At 35.8% G+C, this 22,782-nt stretch overlaps 1 pseudogene; it reads left to right on the top strand.

The window, feature by feature from the left end:
- Positions 1–2,408: 2,408 nt before the first annotated feature.
- On the top strand, positions 2,409–8,378 carry LOC121417121 (annotated as a pseudogene).
- Positions 8,379–22,782: the final 14,404 nt, after the last annotated feature.

Below are 22,782 nucleotides of genomic sequence, written 5' to 3'. Positions count from 1 at the left end.
GTGATGATGATGATGATGATGGTTGTGATGATGATGATGATGGTGATGATGATGATGGTGATGATGGTTGTGATGATGATGATGATGGATATGATGATGAGGAGGAGGAGGATGATAATGGGGTGTTGGTGGTGATGATGATGATGGTTGACGATGATGAGGATGATAACAATGATGATGAGGATCATAATGGTGGTTTTAATGATGGTAATGATGATGATGGTTGTGATGAGTATGATGATGGTGATGATGGTGTGATGATGATGATCTGTCAGGTAAACAATATATTTTTAGAAGCCGTTGTGACGAAACAAAACCTACCCCCCCCCCTCCCTCTTTTGTAACTTTTCTTTTATCATTGAAACTGTTGAACATACCATAGCGCAAAGGAAATGCAAATTAGACAAACATGAGGGCAAGCCTGTGCTATCATTTTGAATACTATAAACAGGCGTTAAAAGCAGAAGGCTGTTTTTGTTATGTCTTTTATCTTCATAGGCCAAGCGCCAGATTTTTTTTTTGTAAACAAACAGATGTTTTCTTATGTTATACTATTTTGTATGTTAGATATGTTATTTTATTTCATAGGCCAACGTCATCTGAATATTAATATGTGATCCGTTGTATCTTGGATGTTTAGTAATGCTTATATCTTGGATGTTTTGTTTTGTTTATAAACTGTATGTTTTGTTATGTTTATTTTGATGAAGAGGATCAATAAAACATGAATTAAAAAAAAAATGATGATGTCAACGACCATTGCGATGACAATGGGCAAGAATAATGACGATGATGGCACAAGCAAAGTCATGTCTTACATAAAAAATGTAGGAAGTCGTGTCTTGCATAAAACATGTTTTGTTTTTATATCACATACAATATCATGCACGACATATCAAAGTTAGAGAGATGGAGGTTTGAACAAAATTTCTATTGTGACGTCAAATTAATGGTACGTTTGGAATGTACCCCCTCATCGCTGTTCTGATATTATTATCATTACACGTTTGACATGGATCGAGATTAAAAGGGACTAACGCCCGTTCACTTGCACTTTTCATATCCTCGGTATACCCCTTTCGTTTCTTCTTTTTGTTTCTGATTATCTGTCTATCTCTCTTTCCTTCTTTTCTGTATTTTTATTCGGAGTTGTCAGTCTAAACCACGTATCTTTTGAGTTCTCCTTGCGTGAAAATTACTGTCTAAAAATAGGGTTAATAATTAAATCATCGGAGGAAGTGAATAAAATTCACTAGATTAGAGTGGATTTCACTTGCGTGATTTTTCACCCAGTTAATGAATATTCATGAACTGTTTGTACGGCTCGGTTTATCATTCTCAGTGAAGAAGGTACCACACAGCAGATTAAATGCTAAACATCCTAAATGTATTGTGATATTAATGTGATGTTGTGCCGATTACGATGAATAAAATACCCCGTTTACACAGAGGTACAAAGAAAACATGTTTAAAGGACAAGTTCACCCCAACAAAAATTGATTTGAATGAAAAGAGAAAAATCCAACAAACATAACACTGAAAATTTCATCAAAATTTGATGTAAAATAAGAAAGTTATGACATTTTAAAGTTTCGCTTAATTTGACAAAACACATCCTGGTCAGTATGCAAATGAGGAGACTGATGACATCATCCACTCACTATTTTGTATTTTATTATACGAAATATGAAATATTCTTATTTTCTCCTCATTGTCAAGTGAAAAAGTGATCAATTCCTCCCTATACATGTGTAGTTAGCATCGTTTAATACTATATGGTTCAGTCAAGTCAGTCCCTATAGTCAGATCTGTAAAAAATGAAATATTGTATAATTCAAACATTAAAAAACAAAAGAAATAGTGAGTGATGGACATCATCAACTGACTCATTTTGCATGTTACCGAGTTGTTCATATCACTGTTTTGTGAAAAATAAGCGAAACTTTAAAATTCCATATAACTTTCTTATTTTACATCCGATTTTGATAAAATTGTCAGCGTTATGCTATTTTGATTTTTCTCTATTTATTCAAATGAACATTTTGCTGGGGTGGACTTGACCTTTAATTTCAATGGATTGCGCAAATGGCATGAATGTTACACTGTGAAAACGATGCTCACAATTTTTAGCACGTTGTTTAAGCCATATAACAACTATTGCTTAAACTTTTTAAACGACTGTTCAAACTTTTAAACAACTGTTCAATTTTTTAAAACAAGTTGTTTAAAAAGTGTAGACAATCACAAAAAAGTGACAACTTGTTAGAGAGACAGGCTTGAACAACGTGCTATGTTTTGTTACTGTGTATTATTTTCTTCATTTTTTGGTCCTTAACTTAATAATATCGTTGCGTTCTTTTCGTAATGTTGTCTTACTTGAGTCGTTTTTTGTTTTGTTTTCTTCACAGCAATGCAAGAGGCTTACATGACCCAGTTTACACAATGCTATGTTGACAGCACAGAAGAAACGTTACTAAGAAAATTCTGCAACTCTGATTTTGGTGAGTAAATTTTTAAATTTAGTTCGAGACCAAACCCCACTCCCTCCTCCAATCACAAAAGTTAGAGCAATTTGAAAATGAACGACAACGCTGAAGATTTTATCAAAATGGGATTTAAAGAGAAATGCCAGTAGTTGCAGTAAACATTGATTTCATGAGAAAGTCTGTAAAACCAGGCTTAATTGTCAGTATCATCGAGGATCTAGATCTGGTACAGTCACATAAACTGAACTTTGTGAAATCTTGAATTCTACGCTGAAAAATATTCACACTGAAGATCACCAACACAGATAAGCGCACGTGGGACAATGTATTATTATTGCTTTGAATGTCGTGCCCGACGCTTGACCCAAATCCTGTGCTTATTTGCTAATTTTTCAGCAATTACACGATTTCTTCCAGAATCCTTTAGCACATATTCTTTATTTATACAAAAACACGCTTTCGTGGTCATTTCATTGGATTCTTTACGAACTCATTTTGATCGTTACCAAAACTGGCATTTACCTTTAAGGAATAAAGTTTCAAAGTTTCCCTTGTATTCCCCCCTCCCAATAACATGCACATCACTGGTAGACTGGTGGCATGCAAATGAAGGAACTGATGACATAACAAATTTCCTTTCTTTAATGAAATAAGGAATATTTCAGTGTTTCCTCCGGATATACATCGACTTCACGTTAAACACGTTGAACATTTGGAATCGTTGTTATAAACTCAAAGCTTGCCCAAAGAGCTCCCTCGTCGTCGAATCCTCAAAAATCGAAATATCATATAATTTCATTCCGTAAAAATGCAAAAGAAATCTGCATGTGACATCATTCTACTCTCTCAATCGTATACATTCGTAATTCCGAAGCTTCGTTATTCCGAAGGTTCGTTTATCCGAAAACGAAATGAGGTTCGTTGTTCATTTCGTTTTCGGACTAACGAACCTTCGGAATTACGAACCTCATATCGTTTTCGGATTAACGAACTTTCGGAATTACGAACCTCATTTCGTTTTCGGACTAACGAACCTTCGGAATTACGACTCTCATTTTCTTTTCGGATTAACGAACCTTCGGAAATGCGCCACAAATATTCGGATTAACGAACCCTTTTTCGTTTTTGGATTAACGAACATCGAGGTAAAGGCAATTTACGTGTTTCGGAATTACGAACCTTCGGAATTACGAAGTGTAACCCTCTCAATTGCACGTGTATCAGCTTTTGAAAACGAAATCGAAATCCAAGTCAGAAATCTTGGAAATTTCTTAATAATGATGAAATAATGGGAAGGCAAAGCAAACCGGTTGAAAAGTAAAATTCCTTTAAAAAAAATGATTAACATGAGAAGTCAATTGAATCCACCCCAGCAAAATGTCGATTTGAGGAAATTGTGAAAAATCAATATCATAATAATTAAATTGTCACATTTTAAGCTTGGCGCTACATCTCATAAATAAATGAAACCAATACTTGTAAAATTCGGGTGATTTTCTTCTTTCATGCTAAAATCATGGAACTAATAGCACCATGCTCAGAATTTCTGTGGAGGATTTTTTTTTTTTGCTGAAATGCGAATCTGGAACCAAGACGAAGACTTGTCATCCCGCTTTCAACTCTAAACCAGTTCTTTCTGTCGGCATAACTGACATTGTGTTTTACCACCTCGAACCCAATGCTTATTGTCATAGTAAACACAATCCACGCTCTGGCATTTCACAATCACAACAAAAATCATTGCCATGGAGATTTAAGGCCCCATTTGAGGGGATTTATTCGTAAAAACAGCCAATTATCGGCCAAAATGACTGACCTATTTTTGAGCGGTGTGTGCTTAGCTTCTATCGCGGTGTCGTTCGGGGATGATGAATTGTCTTTGTGTGCGACTGAGACCGACTCGGAAAACCCATTTAACTTTTACTCATGTAAATAAACAATTTTGGAAGTATAAGGAATCCTTAGTTGTTAGCGCTGATGTGATCATCATGATGAATATGAAACGAGATTGTCATGCTTTCTTTGCTTACTAGAAATGTAAGGCTGGGTTTTTGAAAGAAGTGAAGCGGAGTACGTAATTTGGAAGTGAAAGTGATATAATTCTATTCATATATTATATCTAGTCATTAAATGAATATAAATTCTTTTAATCTGTTTAAGTGCCCCTCTGAGTAAGATAAGGATGAGGGACCAGTCGTTTTTACTTACTAATTTTCTTCTTCGTTTTCTCCTTTCTCTCAATAATTGTAAATTAAATCATCGGGGAGGGGGGGGGGGTGGTCCCATTCCCCCTCTTGTTCCGCCCCTAGATCATAGGCAGTTATTCTTTTCCTTCTTGTTTTAAATCTTTATCCAATTTTCATTTTTGGGTAGGTCTTCACACATAATAACAATCATAACAATAATGATTATTCCCAGTATAACGAAATCTTGATTTGATAATCTTTGCGTCATAAAACCGACACCCTTTTTATCGACGAGTGCATCGTCGTGAATATGTAAAAGGTTTTGTTGGCTTGGAGGGGCTGGCTGTCTGTCTCGCCAATAGTTTGGGACTGTTGCCGTATTTGCCGTCTTTTGGCAGGTGCACGATCTTTCAACGCGGCGTGCATCGTGAACTGGACTAGCCCCCTCTCTCGGCATGAACAACACATTTTTTGGTTTAGGGCACATGAGAGTAATTCAACCGCGCGCAAAGCATGCCGGACAGGCGTAAGTAAAGATCACATGACTTTATTGATTAAAATAATTCATTAAAAATAGATCAAATGTTTGTATATCAAAAAAAAAACGATAGACATAATGCTATGTTCATATTCTTTCATAATCAAGGCGTTTGGGGAGGCTAGACTGCATTTTTGTATTTCATTTTAATTATTATTACCCACAATGCAGTTCTGGTTTTTGTGGCAATGAACTGGCCGAAATTATGGTTAGTCTTATTTCAGGCCATTTAACTTTTGATTGAGCTGGTCAAGTACCTGATTAACATATCAAGTCTTAATGTACTGTTAATTGTGACTAATGTCAGTGAATTAAAGCAAAATCTATCGAGGGATTGATTTTTAATGATTTTTTGATGAGCTATGATATAACACGTGAGTGAATGGGGGTCTGTAATACTCATGTGTGCCCTATATCGCGACTACACTTCTACACTGTCGTTGCTATGGCTGGGCGTCGTCTGCTAGAAATCGGTGGTGAGAATGCTTCAAACAGTTTCATGCAAAGTGATAGGTTATGTTTAACAACATTTGATAAGTATGTAACTCGGCATTTAGTGCATTTGTCGACTACGATGCTGAAATGACGCTTTCAAATGTATATTCAATGCTTATCATTTATCATGCAGAAATGCGAGTTTCTACTGCCAATAGGAGATCTGGTTGGTTTGAGAGTGTGAAATGAAACAAGTACTAGAAGGAACTTCAAAATGATAAAGAACTTCTAATTATCATCAGGATTCCTATTTTCAATATTTAGAGCACGCAGAGAAAGAAAGATGAACAAAACATTAAAATACATAAACTTGTCTCAGTTAGATGTAAAACATCATAGATTGCGCACTTGAATACTATTCACTTCGTTGAAAGCTACAGGAGGGGGGGGGGGGTGCTGAGTCGGGGTACATACCCCCATCCTCCTGGCTTGTAAGCAGGGTGGGGTTGATGCCTATAACCCCCCCCCCCTTCTTCCTTCAAATTAATGGTTATAATAGGGAAGAGAGGCGAAATGAGCAAAAGAAATGCTTACACTCTTTGTTTGTTATCAATTTTCTTTTATTTACTTTGTTTATTCTTATGCGAATACATAGGTAATAAATCACCTCGAACGAAATTAAACATGTAAACAAAAAGTTGTAAATCCACACTATACATATTTAGCCCATTGATGGACATCAAGCAAGTAGAACTTGTAGCTGCAATACCAAAGGAAGCGCACAAAATATATGAATGGAACACTGCATTTTTACATTAAAATGAGGGGTGTCTAATGAGACGTTTTCTTTTCTTTTAACACGTTGAGTCAGATTAGGTATTGAATGCAAGGTATCAATCTCTTCAGGAGAACCCACTCTTTCTTTTGAGACCAAAATTTTCAACTTTTCGTCATTTGACCCACAGTATAGGGCACATGAGAGTAATTCAACCGCGCGCAAAGCATGCCGGACAGGCGTAAGTAAAGATCACATGACTTTATTGATTAAAATAATTCATTAAAAATAGATCAAATGTTTGTATATCAAAAGAAAAACGATAGACATAATGCTATGTTCATATTCTTTCATAATCAAGGCGTTTGGGGAGGCTAGACTGCATTTTTGTATTTCATTTTAATTATTATTACCCACAATGCAGTTCTGGTTTTTGTGGCAATGAACTGGCCGAAATTATGGTTAGTCTTATTTCAGGCCATTTAACTTTTGATTGAGCTGGTCAAGTACTGATTAACATATCAAGTCTTAATGTACTGTTAATTGTGACTAATGTCAGTGAATTAAAGCAAAATCTATCGAGGGATTGATTTTTAATGATTTTTTGATGAGCTATGATATAACACGTGAGTGAATGGGGGTCTGTAATACTCATGTGTGCCCTTTACTTGGAAGAGCTCCAGCTGATAAGTCAACTGTTTCCAAATTGATCAATTTTTAATCAAAATTGAGTGATTTTTTTCAATGGATGCCACACCATTTCGAATCAAATTCACTGGAATCGGAGTCAATTTAACTCGGAGTATTTTTGACTCCCAGTTGGTACATACCGTGGAAATAATAGTGTATGCAATGACTACACTAAACATATTTATTCAATCTGAACTCCCTGGTCCATAAGTAGATTCCTCACCACAATACAAAGTCATGATTATTTCATGAACTAACAAAACCATTCTCTGTTTTTCTCTCACCCCGCTCAGTTCTGAAGTTGAAGATAAAAACGATTCGTGACTCCAAAGATGGCAAAAAGTACATCGGCGATACCAACCCTGAAAAACTCGACATCCTGAAGCAGGGTTCCCTCAAGTCGAAAGATCTTCAAAAGCTTATCTTCTACGTCCGCGAGGGCGCCAACTGCCAATGTGACATGCTAGAACGCAGTGGGAACTACCTTCTCGTCATGGGCGTCAGAGACAGCAGAAAGAACCGGAAGTTGTTCATGACCTTCGTCCACAGCTGGGTGAAGACGCGCGACTTCCGGCGCGCGATCAAGGGGTTTGAAGACCCGGGCATGTGCGAGAGCCTGGAGACGGCGACGGAGGGTCGACCGGAGGAGGTCGCCCCACAGGACACAGAGCCGCAGGAAATTACCCCTTCCGATGATGCTATGCTGGTTGGTCAGACCAATACTCCGGTTAACGATGGCGTACCTACAACACACCAGATCATGGCGGATGAGACGCCCTCTCGGCCAAGACCAACACGAGGCGGGAGAGGAAACAAAGGAGGCGCCCTCGCGATCGTCAACGGAAAAACCGCGACAGGGAAAACCGGGAAATACCTGTTAGGAGAGCTCGGTCTAAATGGGATTAAAGGTCAACGGTCACATCCTGAACATTTGTGGACTCTGTAAGGTCCGTCCTTTCAAAGATAATGTGTACCCTTCTATCATAAAAACGAGGAATGGAGCGTGAATGAAACTAAAGAATATTGATCTTGAACCATTGGATGTGCATGGGCACATTTTTATTCAGTCCCATACTATACCAATCTACATCCCTTTTCAAAACGAGGCAAAATTAAATGTTCATCTGTTACACGTCCTACAAATCTTGAGCCACTTCACAGCTCTCTTTGACAAATATGAAGTGTGTATTATATTGCATTTAAGTGATCTTAGTGATGATTCATCATTGTGTATCATACGAATAGACGGTACGACTTCGTTAGGTATTGTGTGTGAAAAAAAGTAAAAATTAACTTGGTTATTGTGTGCTATGCTTATAGGTGTTGTAACAAGTACACACAAAACTAATAAACATGATCAATGCTCTTTGTTCAAGTATATCGTTCCATCAAGTAACGTTTTAAAGAGGCTGAAATTTGTGGACCTCTTGTCAGTTTCTAATTGGTACCTTTTGAAGAATTGTTACACTTTTAAATGGCGAGACTTGTCGACAAGCATTATTTATTGCTATGTCAGATTAAGCTCATACAATCTCGCAGTTTATGTAACTCTGTTCCTTTGTAATAATACACATGCTATGATATTTGCTGGGCTATTCTACCATATCAATTTTTTTTTTTGGGGGGGGGTGGGGGTGAATAAACATCCCGTAGTATGGATCACAAAAAATCTAACAGTTTCAAAAAGGAAGTGAAAATTTTGATAATCGTTGCCTGATAAATATGTCGTTTTCTCTTTACCAAGCAAGCATCCAAGGATCAAACGGCCCACGAGCAAAATAACAAATGCTCGTGAGTTGTAGGGCCACCAAACAGTGTCCAGTTGCGAGGAACACGAATTTGTATGAAGCCCGTAGACCCGGGATCGCGTTTTGGTCTTGAGTCTCGTAGCTGTAAGACCGTTTGGAGGTTTGACTCGTGGTATGCCGATTGACTCGTGGGCCGAACGATACTTGGACTGCATAACTCGTAGGCTATTTAGGTCGTGGAGAGTAAGATTTCTACAAAGAAAGATCCTTAACTGTTGGACTCGGGTCTTGCTCGTGGATCCCTACTTCGCGAGTTGAACAACTCGTGGGCAGAATGAGTACTACTGTTTCACTCGTGGACTGCCTTACTCGTGGGCGTCTAGTTCGTGAATCGTGTGACTCGTGAGCTGAACGAATATTTGGCTGAATGGTTCTTGGACTACAATCATGAATCAGAGGCTCGTTGAGAATAGGACCTCAAGATTGTGAATTCTTTGAGCTTCATGACTCGTATCTTGCTCGTGGGTCGCTAGCTCGTGAGCCATATGACCCATGGACTGTATGACTTGCGGTTTTGTCAATCGTCTAAAACTAGTGGGGTTCAGGTATTTGGTGGTATATTTGCCGCCCAGAAACACACACTCCGACTTGTCGCCTGTAGTGCCTCAACCAAATATCCAAGACTTGTGACCAAAATAATGATCGACTTTTTTTTCACAATGGCCACTCATTCCTAAGTGTTTTAGTATAATATTGCTCCATCTTCGCATGCAAGTAAACTCAGATATGGACATTATTCGTTTAATCAGTAAAATACAAATTTTCAACGATTTGTGTTTTTCAATTTTTTCCGATGGTTTTGTTTACATTTATTCATGTATGAACGTTAACAAATAAATAATTCTTACCTAGTTTGTCGATCTTTAAATATGCTGAACTAGCTATAAACTAGAGAAAATAATATTGTACTCATGTCTTAAAAAAGGTTCATTGTATTAGAAGTGGCAAACTTGTGTATGTATCTTTATGCTTTTATTATTGTATATATAAATAAAAATGGCCGCCGTGATTTCAGCGTAAAACTATTATGCAAATAAATGTGCAGTTTAACTGCGCGCCTTGGTTAGTGCGTTATGTTTGTATTGTGAAAACTTGCATTATTAAATGTTTTGATAACGTTGTTTTTCCTTGGACCAAAATTATATTTAATTGATTATTTAAATTCCACAATCCGGTTTGATTAATTAATGTGATGTTTTGCTAAGATCTGAAAAAGCCTACGAGTTGTTTACAATCATGTTTAAGTGCCAGCGCGCACATGTTATATAACGCGCTATCTCATTGGTGGGGTCTGCGGTAGCGCGCATCCTCTGAATATTTTGACCAATGCGGTGATGCGTTATATGCGGCATGCAACTGAGAATTAAGTTGCGATTTATACTGAACTTTGTGAAATCTTGAAATCTACGCTGAAAAATGTTCACGCTGAAGATCCCCAACACAGATGAGCGCACGTGGGACAGTGTATAATTATTGCTTTGAATGTCGGGCCCGACGCTCTACCCGAATCCTGTGCGTATTTGCTAATTTCTCAGTAATTACACAATTTCTTCCAGAATCCTTTGGCACATATTCTTTATTCATACAAACAGAAACTTTGGTGGTCATTTCATTGGATTCTGTACGAACTCATTTTGATATCGTTACCAAAACTGGCATTTACCTATCATTATCATATATTGTTTTAAAATATTCCTATAGGCTATGACAAACGGAATATGACTCCAATACATAAACCAAATGCTTAGTCTGTATTTTTTTTATAGATATAAACACTGAATATAGCGAAAATATGTAATTCTGCTAAATCGACATTTTCCTTGATTCTTTTCTTCTTTCAATAGTACATTTTTTACCGGGGGGGGGGGGGGGGTCTTTAATTGATTTCTAGCTGCGATATTGCGTGTTTTGTTTAGGATACATAGATGTATATAGTTACACTTATTATACCTAATAAAATAATAATAAAATAACAGTGTCTGAGCCTGTGCTTTTTTAGTATTCTGTTATTAATGATTGTATAGATGGAGGAAGGAGGGATAGTTTAATGGATGAAGAGATAGACGGATGGATGGATAGAGCGATGTATGGATGAATGGATAGAGCGATGGATGGATGGATTGATGGATGGATGGATAGAGCGATGGATGGATAGATGGAGTGATGGATGATGGATTATTGATGTATTGATAGATGAAGTGTTGAGGGAGGGATGGATGGATTACTGGTGGAATAATGAACGTGCGAAGGGATTGGTAGATGGATGGGTGAATGAATTGATGTTTTAATGAATGAATAGATGGATCGATAAATTGTTAAAGGAGGGATGGATGGATGGATAAATGGATTGATGTATGGACTAATGAACGTGCGGAGTGAGTGGTGGATGGATGATGGATGGATGGATGAATGAATTGATGAATGATTAGATGGATTGGTGGATGGATGAAGTGTTGAGGGAGGGATGGATGGATGAATAAATGGATGTATGGGATAATGAACGTGCGGAGTGAGTGGTGGATGGATGATGGATGGATGGATCGATAAATTGATGAACGAATAGATGGATTGGTGGATGGATGAAGTGTTGAGGGAGGGATGGATGGATGAATAAATGGATGTATGGGATAATGAACGTGTGGAGGGAATGGTGGATGGATGGATGACTGAATGGATGTATTGAGGAATGGTGGATGGATGAAGTGTTGAGGGAGGGATGGATGGATAAGTTATTATTATTCTTCTTCTTATTATTATTATTAATACTATTATTATTATTATCATTATTATTGTATTTATCATTATTATTACTTTTATTATTATCATTATTATTATGTGACCCAGATTGAATTTCTCTTCAAAATCCCATACCTTCATATTATCATGATTATGGTAACTGGAAAATCGGTAAATTTAGCGAAACGTAAAGAGAACATTATATTTCTGCGATATCTAGAATAAAGGGGGGGGGGGGGCACATTTTCCCGATCGTCTGCGGAAATGTGAGAAGAAGAACCAGGGTTTCAAGGGGGTGGGGGCATCAGTGCTTCCACAACTTAAAGAATAGTTGCTGTATGATCCAGTGCTTCCACTTTCCAAAACGGAACTTCCTGGAATTTACTTTGAAAGCATTGCAAAATATCCTGGAATTTTTTGAATGGTTCTCCAGTTATAATTCTCTTCTATACACACAAAAAATGAAATATAGGGCCCACTGCCGTAATTGAGTAAAAAAAATTGAGGGGCGAAACATAATGTAACGGGCAAAGTTCATAAAGATTTGCGAGTGAGCGAAGCGAGCGAGCAAAAAAGTTTGACATTTTAATAAAAAAGATCCAATCTTGTGATAGATTTTGACAACATAATTCAGATAATATGATATCATTCTTAAAAATACTTCCTGGAAAACTTCCTGGAATTTCTCACTTCCTGGAAAACTTCCTGGATGATTTCTCACTTCCTGGAATAATCCTGGAAAATAGCAATTTAACTTCCTGGAATTTCCTGGATTCCATGAAGAGTGGAAGCACTGGTATGATACGTCACAGAGAAGGTAGATCCGCGCAAATGCAGCAGGACATATAGCTATACAGTGCGTATCAAAAAACGGGACAGTTTTGAAAATTCTATGAAAATTTTGTTTCAAATTATTATATCTTTATTTTGATGTTCATAAATGCTCTAAAATCTTATCTTTGAAATGCCATTTTAAAAAAAATAAATTTTGTTCATGCTTGAGCAAACACGGGACGTTTTTGTCGGGGGATCAAAAAGAGGCTTGCGCCAAAATGGCAGAAATGAGAAATTTGATGATTTGACTTTTGGCTAATCAGCAGACTTCCTCTTAATCTTTTTATTATCTTTGCCATAATTTTCGAATTATGCTGTCAAATTTCATTTACAAATTTATTTATTTACCTGAATTATATTGTATTTCATTAAATTTAAACTTCTTTTACCTTTGAATTTTCCTTCATAAGTAAGAAAAGAGACTTTTTGTCAACCCAAGGAAGAAGATTTGCATTATTAATTGCGAAAATTTGTAATTATTCAAATCCTTTTATTATGTGAAACAAATTACGTTATGGTACCTTTAATAATTATTATGTGAAACAAATTATGTTACGGTACCTATAAAAGACATGAATTCTATTTTCAAGAGGTTATTGAATCTTTCACCAAGTTTAATTATGTGCTTCACGGAACAAACAGGAAAGGATTCGTGTCTTTCAATGGCAATGGTGTATTGAGTAAATTTTGAAGGAGCACGATGTGGCAGATCTGGTAAAATGTTTTAAAAAGTTGTGAAGCGAGCAACCAAAAAATTCCACTTTTTTTATTAAATATTGAATTTTGTGATTTTGACATAATATTGAGAAAAAATGATCATATTTCACTTTCTATGTTTTCTGTTATTTTCCTTTCCACTTTTTCTTCCTTGGTCATTATATTTTATTTGGGGGAGCACCCTGAGCCCCCACCCCTCAGTATGCCACTGTTCAAAGACACCATAACCTTTGTAGCACACAATGAAAGGATTTGAAGAAAAAAAAACACGCTCTCCCATACTTTTTTTTTTTTAATGTTCTTGCCTAGAAATATTCAAAGCTAAGAGAGAACATATTAAAAAGGAACAACAAAAGAACTATTCAAGCAAATAAGTAGATTTTGAAATGAATTTTGACAGCATAATTCGAAAATTATGGCAAAGATAATGAAAAGGTTCAGAGGAAGTTTGCTGATTAGCACGAAGTCTGACCATCATATTTATCATTTATGCCATTTTGGCGCAAGCCTCCTTTTTACCCCAGACAAAAACATTCCGTGTTCACTCAAGCATGAACGAAACTAAATTATTTAAATGGCATTAGAAGGATAAGACTCCAGAGAACGTATTGACACCAAAATATAGAGATCATAATTTGAAACAAAAATTTTATAGACTTTTCAAATCTGTCCCGTTTTTTTTACGCACTGTAGTTATCACTTTGTGCGCACATAAATACATGTCTCAGAATGCCAAGGAAAAAGAAAGTATAGCACACCAGGCAGCATATAAGAAAATTTAAATAAATGTGGATTTAGTAGTCTGACATCCAGTCGTTTATTGTGTGAGAAATTAAACATTTTTAAGATTCATCATTATTTTTTTCTTTATTTTCCTCGAAATTCAATCAATTTCCTTGAATTCTCAGATTTTCTAGGATATTCCTTGACTTTTTTCATTCTTCCTTGTAATTCCTTGAATTGTCAAAACTCCTTTAAAAAATTCTTGTGGAGTCAAAAAACCTTAAAATTCCCTAAAACAAGGAAATATCCTTAAAAGTGGAAACACTGGTGGCACATTTGTGCTAAAATTTAAGTACACTTTGATTTTTTTTGGAACGTGTGAATCAATGGACTTTCAACCATGATGGTAGCCCACGCTAAAATTTGATAAAATTACAATTTCGAATTATCTTCACAACTCATGTGGTATTGTTAGATTGTTCTTTAAAGAATATTGTATATTTAAAACAGTGGGTATTGCGAATTCTTTTAAATTATGACGATTATGTCAAGGGAAGTTAAAAAATTAATAATTAAGTCATAAAAAATTAAAAAATATTTTTTTAGACTACGACAGAAATTGCTGAAAAAAATTCTTTAGAACTCGATTCCTTTAATTTTAACGACTAATAGCTGGAATCGATTGTTAAAAAGTTTGTTTGTAGGAGAGAGCTTTCTTCCCTGATATTGAAAGTCCTAAAATTCAGGACGGAAAACTGGTCATTTCTCGCTGTCGCTAACAAGTGATTTTGCGCATGCTGCACGGCATACAATGTCGCCATTCACGTTGTGAACAGTGGACTAAACATTCTACTTCTTGATCGGTAATATGCGACATTCGTGAATAAAAATTGCCGAGTTTGCACCGAAAATCGCGAATTTGAGGTTTAAAATCGCCAAGGTTATAACGAAAATCGCGAGATTCACTACTGATGTCGTATGTGTTCCGAATTTGTTTTAATTATTTTACTTCATTTAGTTTTAATTTACAAGCCTCGATCATAATTTCATTGCATTTTTTTTTAAATCAAGACTTGTAAATATCTCTCTCTCTAAAAAAAAAAAAAAGAAATCGACTCCTTTGGGGATGATTTTGTTCAAAAGGCAATATATTTTACTCATACATACTCATAATTCTAATTTCTACATCTCAATACATATGTCTACATTTCGATGGTAATCATTCGTCTCGAATAGAGATACAATTTCAGTTTTAAACAATTGCATCCAATCGATCACTAACATTTGTGCGAAGTGTTCTCACAACTCAAAAATAAATTACCCGAAACCGAACCCCGATATTTTCAGTGACATTTACTGGAGTCCACAATTTGTTTTTCAAACGAACATTGGACAGTAATGCAGTAATACAATGGAGTGTTGTGGCCCAGTGGATAAGTCTTCTGACTTTGAAACAGAGGGTCGTGGGTTCGAATCCCAGCCATGGCGTAATTTCCTTCAGCAAGAAATTTATCCATATTATGCTGCACTCGACCCAGGTGAGGTGAATGGGTATACCCGGCAGGATTAATTCCTTGAATGCATGAGCGCTGAAAGGCAGTTCCAGCTAAAGCCGGGGTAATAATGATAATAACAACGCGCCTCGGAAAAGAATATTTCTAGATAGATGGATGGTGCTATATAAATCCCTTTTATTATTATTTATTATTATAGCCAGCCGAAATTCAATATATTAACTGCCTACATAATTAATCTCTGAAAATTAATCAAATGGCCAACGCGACAGTTGCCCCTCCCACTTTTCATAGTTCACTTACCTAGTTGTCATTTTGAAATTTACATACTCTTAGAGATCTCAATTTTTAAACAGCGGTAACTTTCTGAACACTCGCCCGATATCTTTCAAACTTTCACAATTCTGTTTTACCTATCTTCCTCTCTCTCGCATATTTTTTTTCAGCGCCTTGAGCACATAATTCATGTGGATTCGGCGCTTGAGAAATACTCTATGTTATCATTACTATTTTTATCGTTATTGTTATTATCAATATTATTATTTATTTATTTTTATTTATTTATTTTTATTCATTTATTTATTTATTCATTTATTTATTTATTGTGTGACCCAGGTTGGATTTCTCTTCCAAATCTCATTAATTCATATTTTAGTAACAGGCAAAAACCTGGTAAATTTAGCGAAATGTAGAGAACTACTCGTAACATCATAATTATTTTGGGATATCAAGAATAGAGGGAGGCACATTTTCCCGATTGTCTGCAGAAAATTTGAAAAGGTTTCAAGGGGGGGGGGGGGGGTACGGGCCGGTCCCTCTCCCCAGATCCGCCACTAATCAACAATCATGTATGGTCTGAAGTTAAAATAACCTGAAAGCATATCACTGCATTGCACTGCTTCACATATATTTCATCCTAACCATACATTTAAACTGTAAATTTTGCAATTACGTATATTATCTTATTTTTGCTAGTTGATCCTCTCTCTCTCTCTCTCTCTCTCTCTCTATATATATATACATATATATTAAAAAACAAAAACAAGTGCACCCCTAGTTACCAATAATGCATATAGTATTTCCATTTATTTGAAAACAGGATAAAAGAGCATTGTAGAGTAAATGCCTAGCTCACGAACCCCTGACTTTCCATGTATAGCCAGGCGCCTTAGACCACTCGGCCACGGCACCTTGCTCTGTACATAGTGTAATCGAATAAGGGATAAAGATTCTGGACAAAAAAATGCAGAAAAAAAGAACAAGTTCACCCTTATAAAAAGTAGGTTTAAAAAGTAAATAATAAAATTGTGGCGGAAGCATGATCAATACTTGTCAATAATAAATAAAAAAAGATTTCTTTAATGTCATTTTGATTTAGTGATGTTGTAGACGAGCATCCCCAGTATATTATGTCATAATTCCCCCAAATCAAAATTTGTCGAAAAATTGATAGCGATTTTGTTTGTGGGGGGAATTTATTATCAGACGTATCATTTCAAACCTCCACCCCACATCCCACATTTTTTTATACACCATGTTCCTTAACCCCCCTGAATTTATATACATGAGAGAGCTACTCACAAATAAGGATCTTCTACCATCATGACCATACAGTTGATTACAATACGAGGGGAAAGGGAAATACCATTGTAATCGATTAAGACGGATTGCAAATCAAATCTATTTTTTCATTACTTCAAAGAAAATAACACAAACAATTGCATTAAAAATGTATTTAAGCTAATAATTTTGATAATTAGGAAACATGTCGAATACTTATAATCTTTACAAAATATAGTAATTTTTCAAAGATAATACTAGTTTTAATCGCATAATTAATAGTTTATTAAGATATATATATTTTTACATCTTCTGTAGATGTAATGACGTCAAATGAATTAAACATATTTTTTGGCAAGCTAAGATACATCGGTATCTGAAGCTTAAAACCTACTCAAAACTACGATGGGAAAGCGGTAAATTCGTCTACTGCCACTTCGTCCACCCATCTAAGGTATAGCTTCATTTCGTCTTATGCCACTCTGTCCATTAACATTTCGTCGAAAATCCACTTCGTCTAAACACCAGTTCGTCTAATTCAGCTTTTACACTTTTTCTGACTGACAGTTCTTTCAAGGACTACACTCATTTTAACCCCCACCTTTTGGCCTCCCCATTTCCCTTTTACCGTTGCATAAAAAATAATATGGTAACTTTGCCCTCCGATGGTAACTACCATGGTAAGGCTGATCAACCGTCAAGGGCTCACAGGCCTAATTCATTTCCCATAGACTCATGTGTTAAAGTGGCACTTAAAAATTTATATTATGTCATAATTCCCCCAAATCAAAATTTGTCGAAAAATTGATAGCGATTTTGTTTGTGGGGGGGAATTTATTATCAGACGTATCATTTCAAACCTCCTTACCACATCCCACAATTTTTTTATACACCATGTTTCTTGTTCCCCCCTGAATTTATATACATGAGAGAGCTACTCGCAAATATGGATCTTCTACCATCATGACCATACAGTTGATTACAATACGAGGGGAAAGGGAAATACCATTGTAATCGATTAAGACGGATTGCAAATCAAATCTATTTTTTCATTACTTCAAAGAAAATAACACAAACAATTGCATTAAGAATGCATTTAAGCTAATAATTTTAATAATTAGAGTATATGTCGAATACTATAACATATATAAAATATAGTAATTTTTTAAAGATAATACTAATTTTAACCGCATAATTGATAGTTTATTAAGATATATATGTTTACATCTCCTGTGTATGTAATGACGTTACAAGAGTTTAACATATTTTTTTGGGCAAGCTCAGATACATCGGTATCTGAAGCTGAAATCTACTCAAAACTACGATGGGAAAGCGGTAAATTCGCCTACTGCCGCTTCGTCCACCCATCTAAGGTATAGCTTCATTTCGTCTTATGCCACTCTATCCATTAACATTTCATCGAAAATCCACTTCGTCTAAACACCAGTTCGTCTAATTCAGCTTTTACACTTTTTCTGACTGACAGTTCTTTCAAGGACTACACTCATTTTGACCCCCACCTTTTGGCCTCCCCACTTCCCTTTTACTGTTGCATAAAAGTTACTATTAACTACTATTAAATAGTAACTTTGCCCTCCTATGGTAACTACCATGGCAACGCTGATCAATCGTCAAGGGCTCACAGGCCTAATTCATTTCCCTTAGACTCATGTTTTAAAGTGGCACTTAAAAAGAATTCATAAAAAAATAAGGAGAAAATTCGAGGGTTGAATGTTTGCTACCAGTGGATAGGATAAATGTCTGACATTCCATATCTGACCAAAAAAGGGTACCTCAACCGGCTCATTTTTAAAATAAATCAGCATTTATGAAGACTACACCTGACGGGACTAACTGGGCGTTGTGGCGTGCGCCTGTAATCCAAGCTGTAGGGTAAGTTACAAATTGATGCAGAGGTTCGAGGTTCGAGCCCTGGTCACGTCTTTCGGATGGTGACGTTAAAGGTCGGTCGGATCCCAGACGTAAATAATCATATCTGATTGATACACGTCTGACAAAACTCGAAATACACACACACACAAATTCGTCACTTGAGAGAGTAAAATGACCCTAATTCTTCCGCCGGTAAAAATATAGTTCCATAGTGGTGTTATCTCTTTCCAATTTGGAAAAAGTAAGTTCAGTAGGTACCCTCCCTAGAATCAGTGTTAGATTGTCAGTCATATTCATTCATTTTTGTCAATCAGCAATATCAAATTTAAAAATTGAGCAAAAGGTTGGCTCGAATGAATATCTTTGGCCTGCCAGTTGCGATTAGGCCCGTGCAACCTCCATCAAAATCAAGAAATTCAGGGAAGATACCACATGATAGTAAAGATATATACCATCATGGTAACTTTTATACAAAGGGGTCTGACTTTACACATGGTACTGTATTGAAAAGGCACACATTTGCTAATTTAAGTGCACCTATGTCTGGCGGAGGGGGGGGGGAGGACAATTATTGTTACTATAATGTACAGTTATGTGCCTACACATAAACATAACTTGAATTAATAATGATAATAGTTACGATAAGCCCTTCATATTCTGGTTTCTATTTAAAGAGCTTTATATCGTATAAGGTGCATAACATATAGAGAAATGTTGATACAGTTATTGGCTTAGCCCCCCCCCCCCCCTCTGGAAAATACGTTTGGCCGCGCCCCTGCCTGACCATCTTCATAACAGCTGAAAATGAAATGTTTTTAACCCCCTCTCCACCACGCTTGCCCTTCGGGTTTTCTAAACTTCGCCACAGATTATTTCATTTTTCGGATAAACGAACCTTTGAACTAACGAACCATATTTCGTTTTCGGATTAACGAACCTCGAGGCATAGGCAGATTACGTGTTTCGGAATTACGAACCTTCGAAAGAACCTTCGCAATTACGTGTAACCGAATTTCATCTTAAAGAATCGGCGAGATATGTTTCCTTGCCGACAAAGTAGCATGATGTCGACATTGCGAGATAAAAGGGGGCGAGGGTCGGAGGGTGTGTACACAATAATGTGCGGTAATGACTGATTGAATCCGATGACCGGGGCAATGAAAATATATGTAGAGCACTCAGACCATAGAGATACATCTCTATGGCTTAGACTCGTTCCAATGTATTCAGCGCTTTTTGTGTTACTTTGTAGCATGAAAATTATTGTCAAGTTCGTCTATTGTTTATTTTCTGATATGGTAACATTTACGTTTTACAATATATTAAGCAACTCCACCTCCTCAGGCTTTACTATCTGATAATTGTTTATTTAAAAAAATACACGAACATTCCATATTGACTGGTATTATAATTACACATGAAAACAAACAAGGTTTTTGTTTTGATAAGTAATGTTTCTAAACATATATTATCATTTTATACCGATTTTATTTTTGTATATTTGTAAACCACGACTAGTGAGGAGAACTTCATAACTGAAACTATTTTTCTTTTTAGTCATCCTCTGGCACTAGTCGGTGGTAATTTCTTCTTCTTGTACTTATTCTTGATGTCTTTTGCCTGGAAATAAAATAAATAAAAATAAAAGTGGATTATTCATTATTATTATTATTACTATCATTATTATTATCATTATTATTATTATTAATATTATTATTTATCATTATTATTATTATTATTATTATTATATTATTATTGTTACTATTATTATCATTTTTGTTATTAATATTACTATCATTATTATTATCATTATTAGTCGACTTTTCTAAATAACATATTCAAATTTACGTCAAACAGTGTTTGCGTAGTGTTTGTAAGTCGACTTGGCCGAAATATTAGAAGACCAAAATATCCCTCCCAAATTTCTGTGTCATCTTCCCTTTAGGGCACACGAGAGTAATTCATCTGCGCGCAAAGCATGCCGGACAGGCGTAAGTAAAGATCACATGAATTTATTGATGAAAATAATTCATTAAAAATAGATCAAATGTTAGAAAACGGATTTTTTTAAACTCTTCCTATCAGAAATAGATTTTTTTCCAACTCGCCATGATGATATGGAATGCTTAAGAGGCGACTGACAAGACATTAGGCCTATACTAGTATGATAAAGGATATAAATTCGGGGGGGGGATGAAATTTTTCTTCAACCTCATGAAAATTAAGTTTCGATGGGAAAGGGAAAAAAACTTTGGGAGAGGTTTGATTTAAAATCTGTCTAAGAAAAAAGATTTGTTTTGACGTCAGAGACGAGCAGCTCCCCTAACGTGTGATATACATTCCCCCAATATCAAATTTACTCGAAAAATTGTGATTTTATTTGTGCGGTGGATATTAAGTTAAAAATGTAAATAGAAATGTGGAAATGATTAAACTCAGGAACAGAGAATCATTAATTTTGTTTAGTTATCTAATCATCGATTCTGTTATTCTGGTTTAGAGATATCTACTAACACAAGAACACAAGATATTAAAATCATATTGATAATCGATTTCAATTTAACTTGTTCTTTTAAAACAGAATGATCACAAAGAATTTGTAATTGTTTTGATAACATTATTTCATGATGACCGCATAAATTAAAAAAAGCGTACTTTCTAAATTATTTTTGTTGCATTGATTAAAAATATCATAATTAAGTAATTTGTATGCGTCACTGTTAAAAAATGTACTTTTTTAATGATATGAACGCAATTTCGCTAATAAATGTCGTAGTACAAATCTATTGAAATAGTCAAATTTTGATTAGACTTCCATCGAGTATGATGGAAGTCCACATAGGAAACCAATTACGTACAACGTTACCATACGCGCTCATGAGCGAGATTGACAATTAAATTCATTCCAACTTGCCAATCTCTAGCTTTGTAACAATGTGTTCGTGACAATGGTGCGAGCGGACCACTGCGGCGCCAGTTGATTTTGGAAGAGACTCCAGTACCAGGAGCACGTAACACAAAACTTAGCAATGATCGCAGAACATTTTTCGACGATTGATTGCATTGACTACGGTGTACAATCAATCGTGAAATACAAGCGTACAATCAATCGCTAACCTTTGTTTTACAGGACCCTGGCGAGATATATAACGGAAGCACTCCATTCATAGCGTAGATAAGGGGTCCGTTGCTGAAAGAGTTGAGTTTAAACGCAAGTCAAAAATACAATCGCAAGTCCAAAATGCGCGCTGTTGATTGGTTGAAAATCAAGAAGTGGTTCTTCAAACAAATCGAGTACTAGGTAGAAACAAACTCACTGATATTTCATTCTAAAACGATTTGATGTTGCATCTAACGTGGATTATTGGCAGATCACAGTCAATTACAACGTTCATATTTAACTGATTTCACAAAATGTTGCTAAAATCCAAATTCTAATAATTTCTTATACATGTATGTGATCAGATTTTGAAGAAGTTTTTAGCATCTAGCTCGGCGAATTTTACTTTATTCATTTTGATTGAAATACTTTCATCCCGGAGCACCGTTACGTTCGTGCGACTGTCGATGCGCACGTATACATTTCTATACATGAACGTCTTTTCATCATCCTGTGTGCAAAAAACATTATAAAATAACTTTCGATTAACTAAATGTTTAAACCTAAAAAGAAAATTGGCCTGCGTGTTACCCATGGCATATGAAGCTATAAGATCAAATTGTGCGAAAAATTCCCACTGCTAATTATTTATGCTCATTGATGCGTAAATCCACATTTTTCTCCAATAAACCAAATAATGCTCCTATAATGTTCACAGACTAGTTCACAGACTACTTATAGGAAATTGATCAAACGTAAAAGGAAACATAAAAAGAAATTCATCAAT

The sequence above is a fragment of the Lytechinus variegatus genome, chromosome 6 (genome assembly GCF_018143015.1).
Source record: "Lytechinus variegatus isolate NC3 chromosome 6, Lvar_3.0, whole genome shotgun sequence".
NCBI classification, from domain to species: Eukaryota; Metazoa; Echinodermata; class Echinoidea; order Temnopleuroida; family Toxopneustidae; genus Lytechinus; species Lytechinus variegatus.
This window is presented reverse-complemented; position numbering and strand designations above follow the sequence as displayed.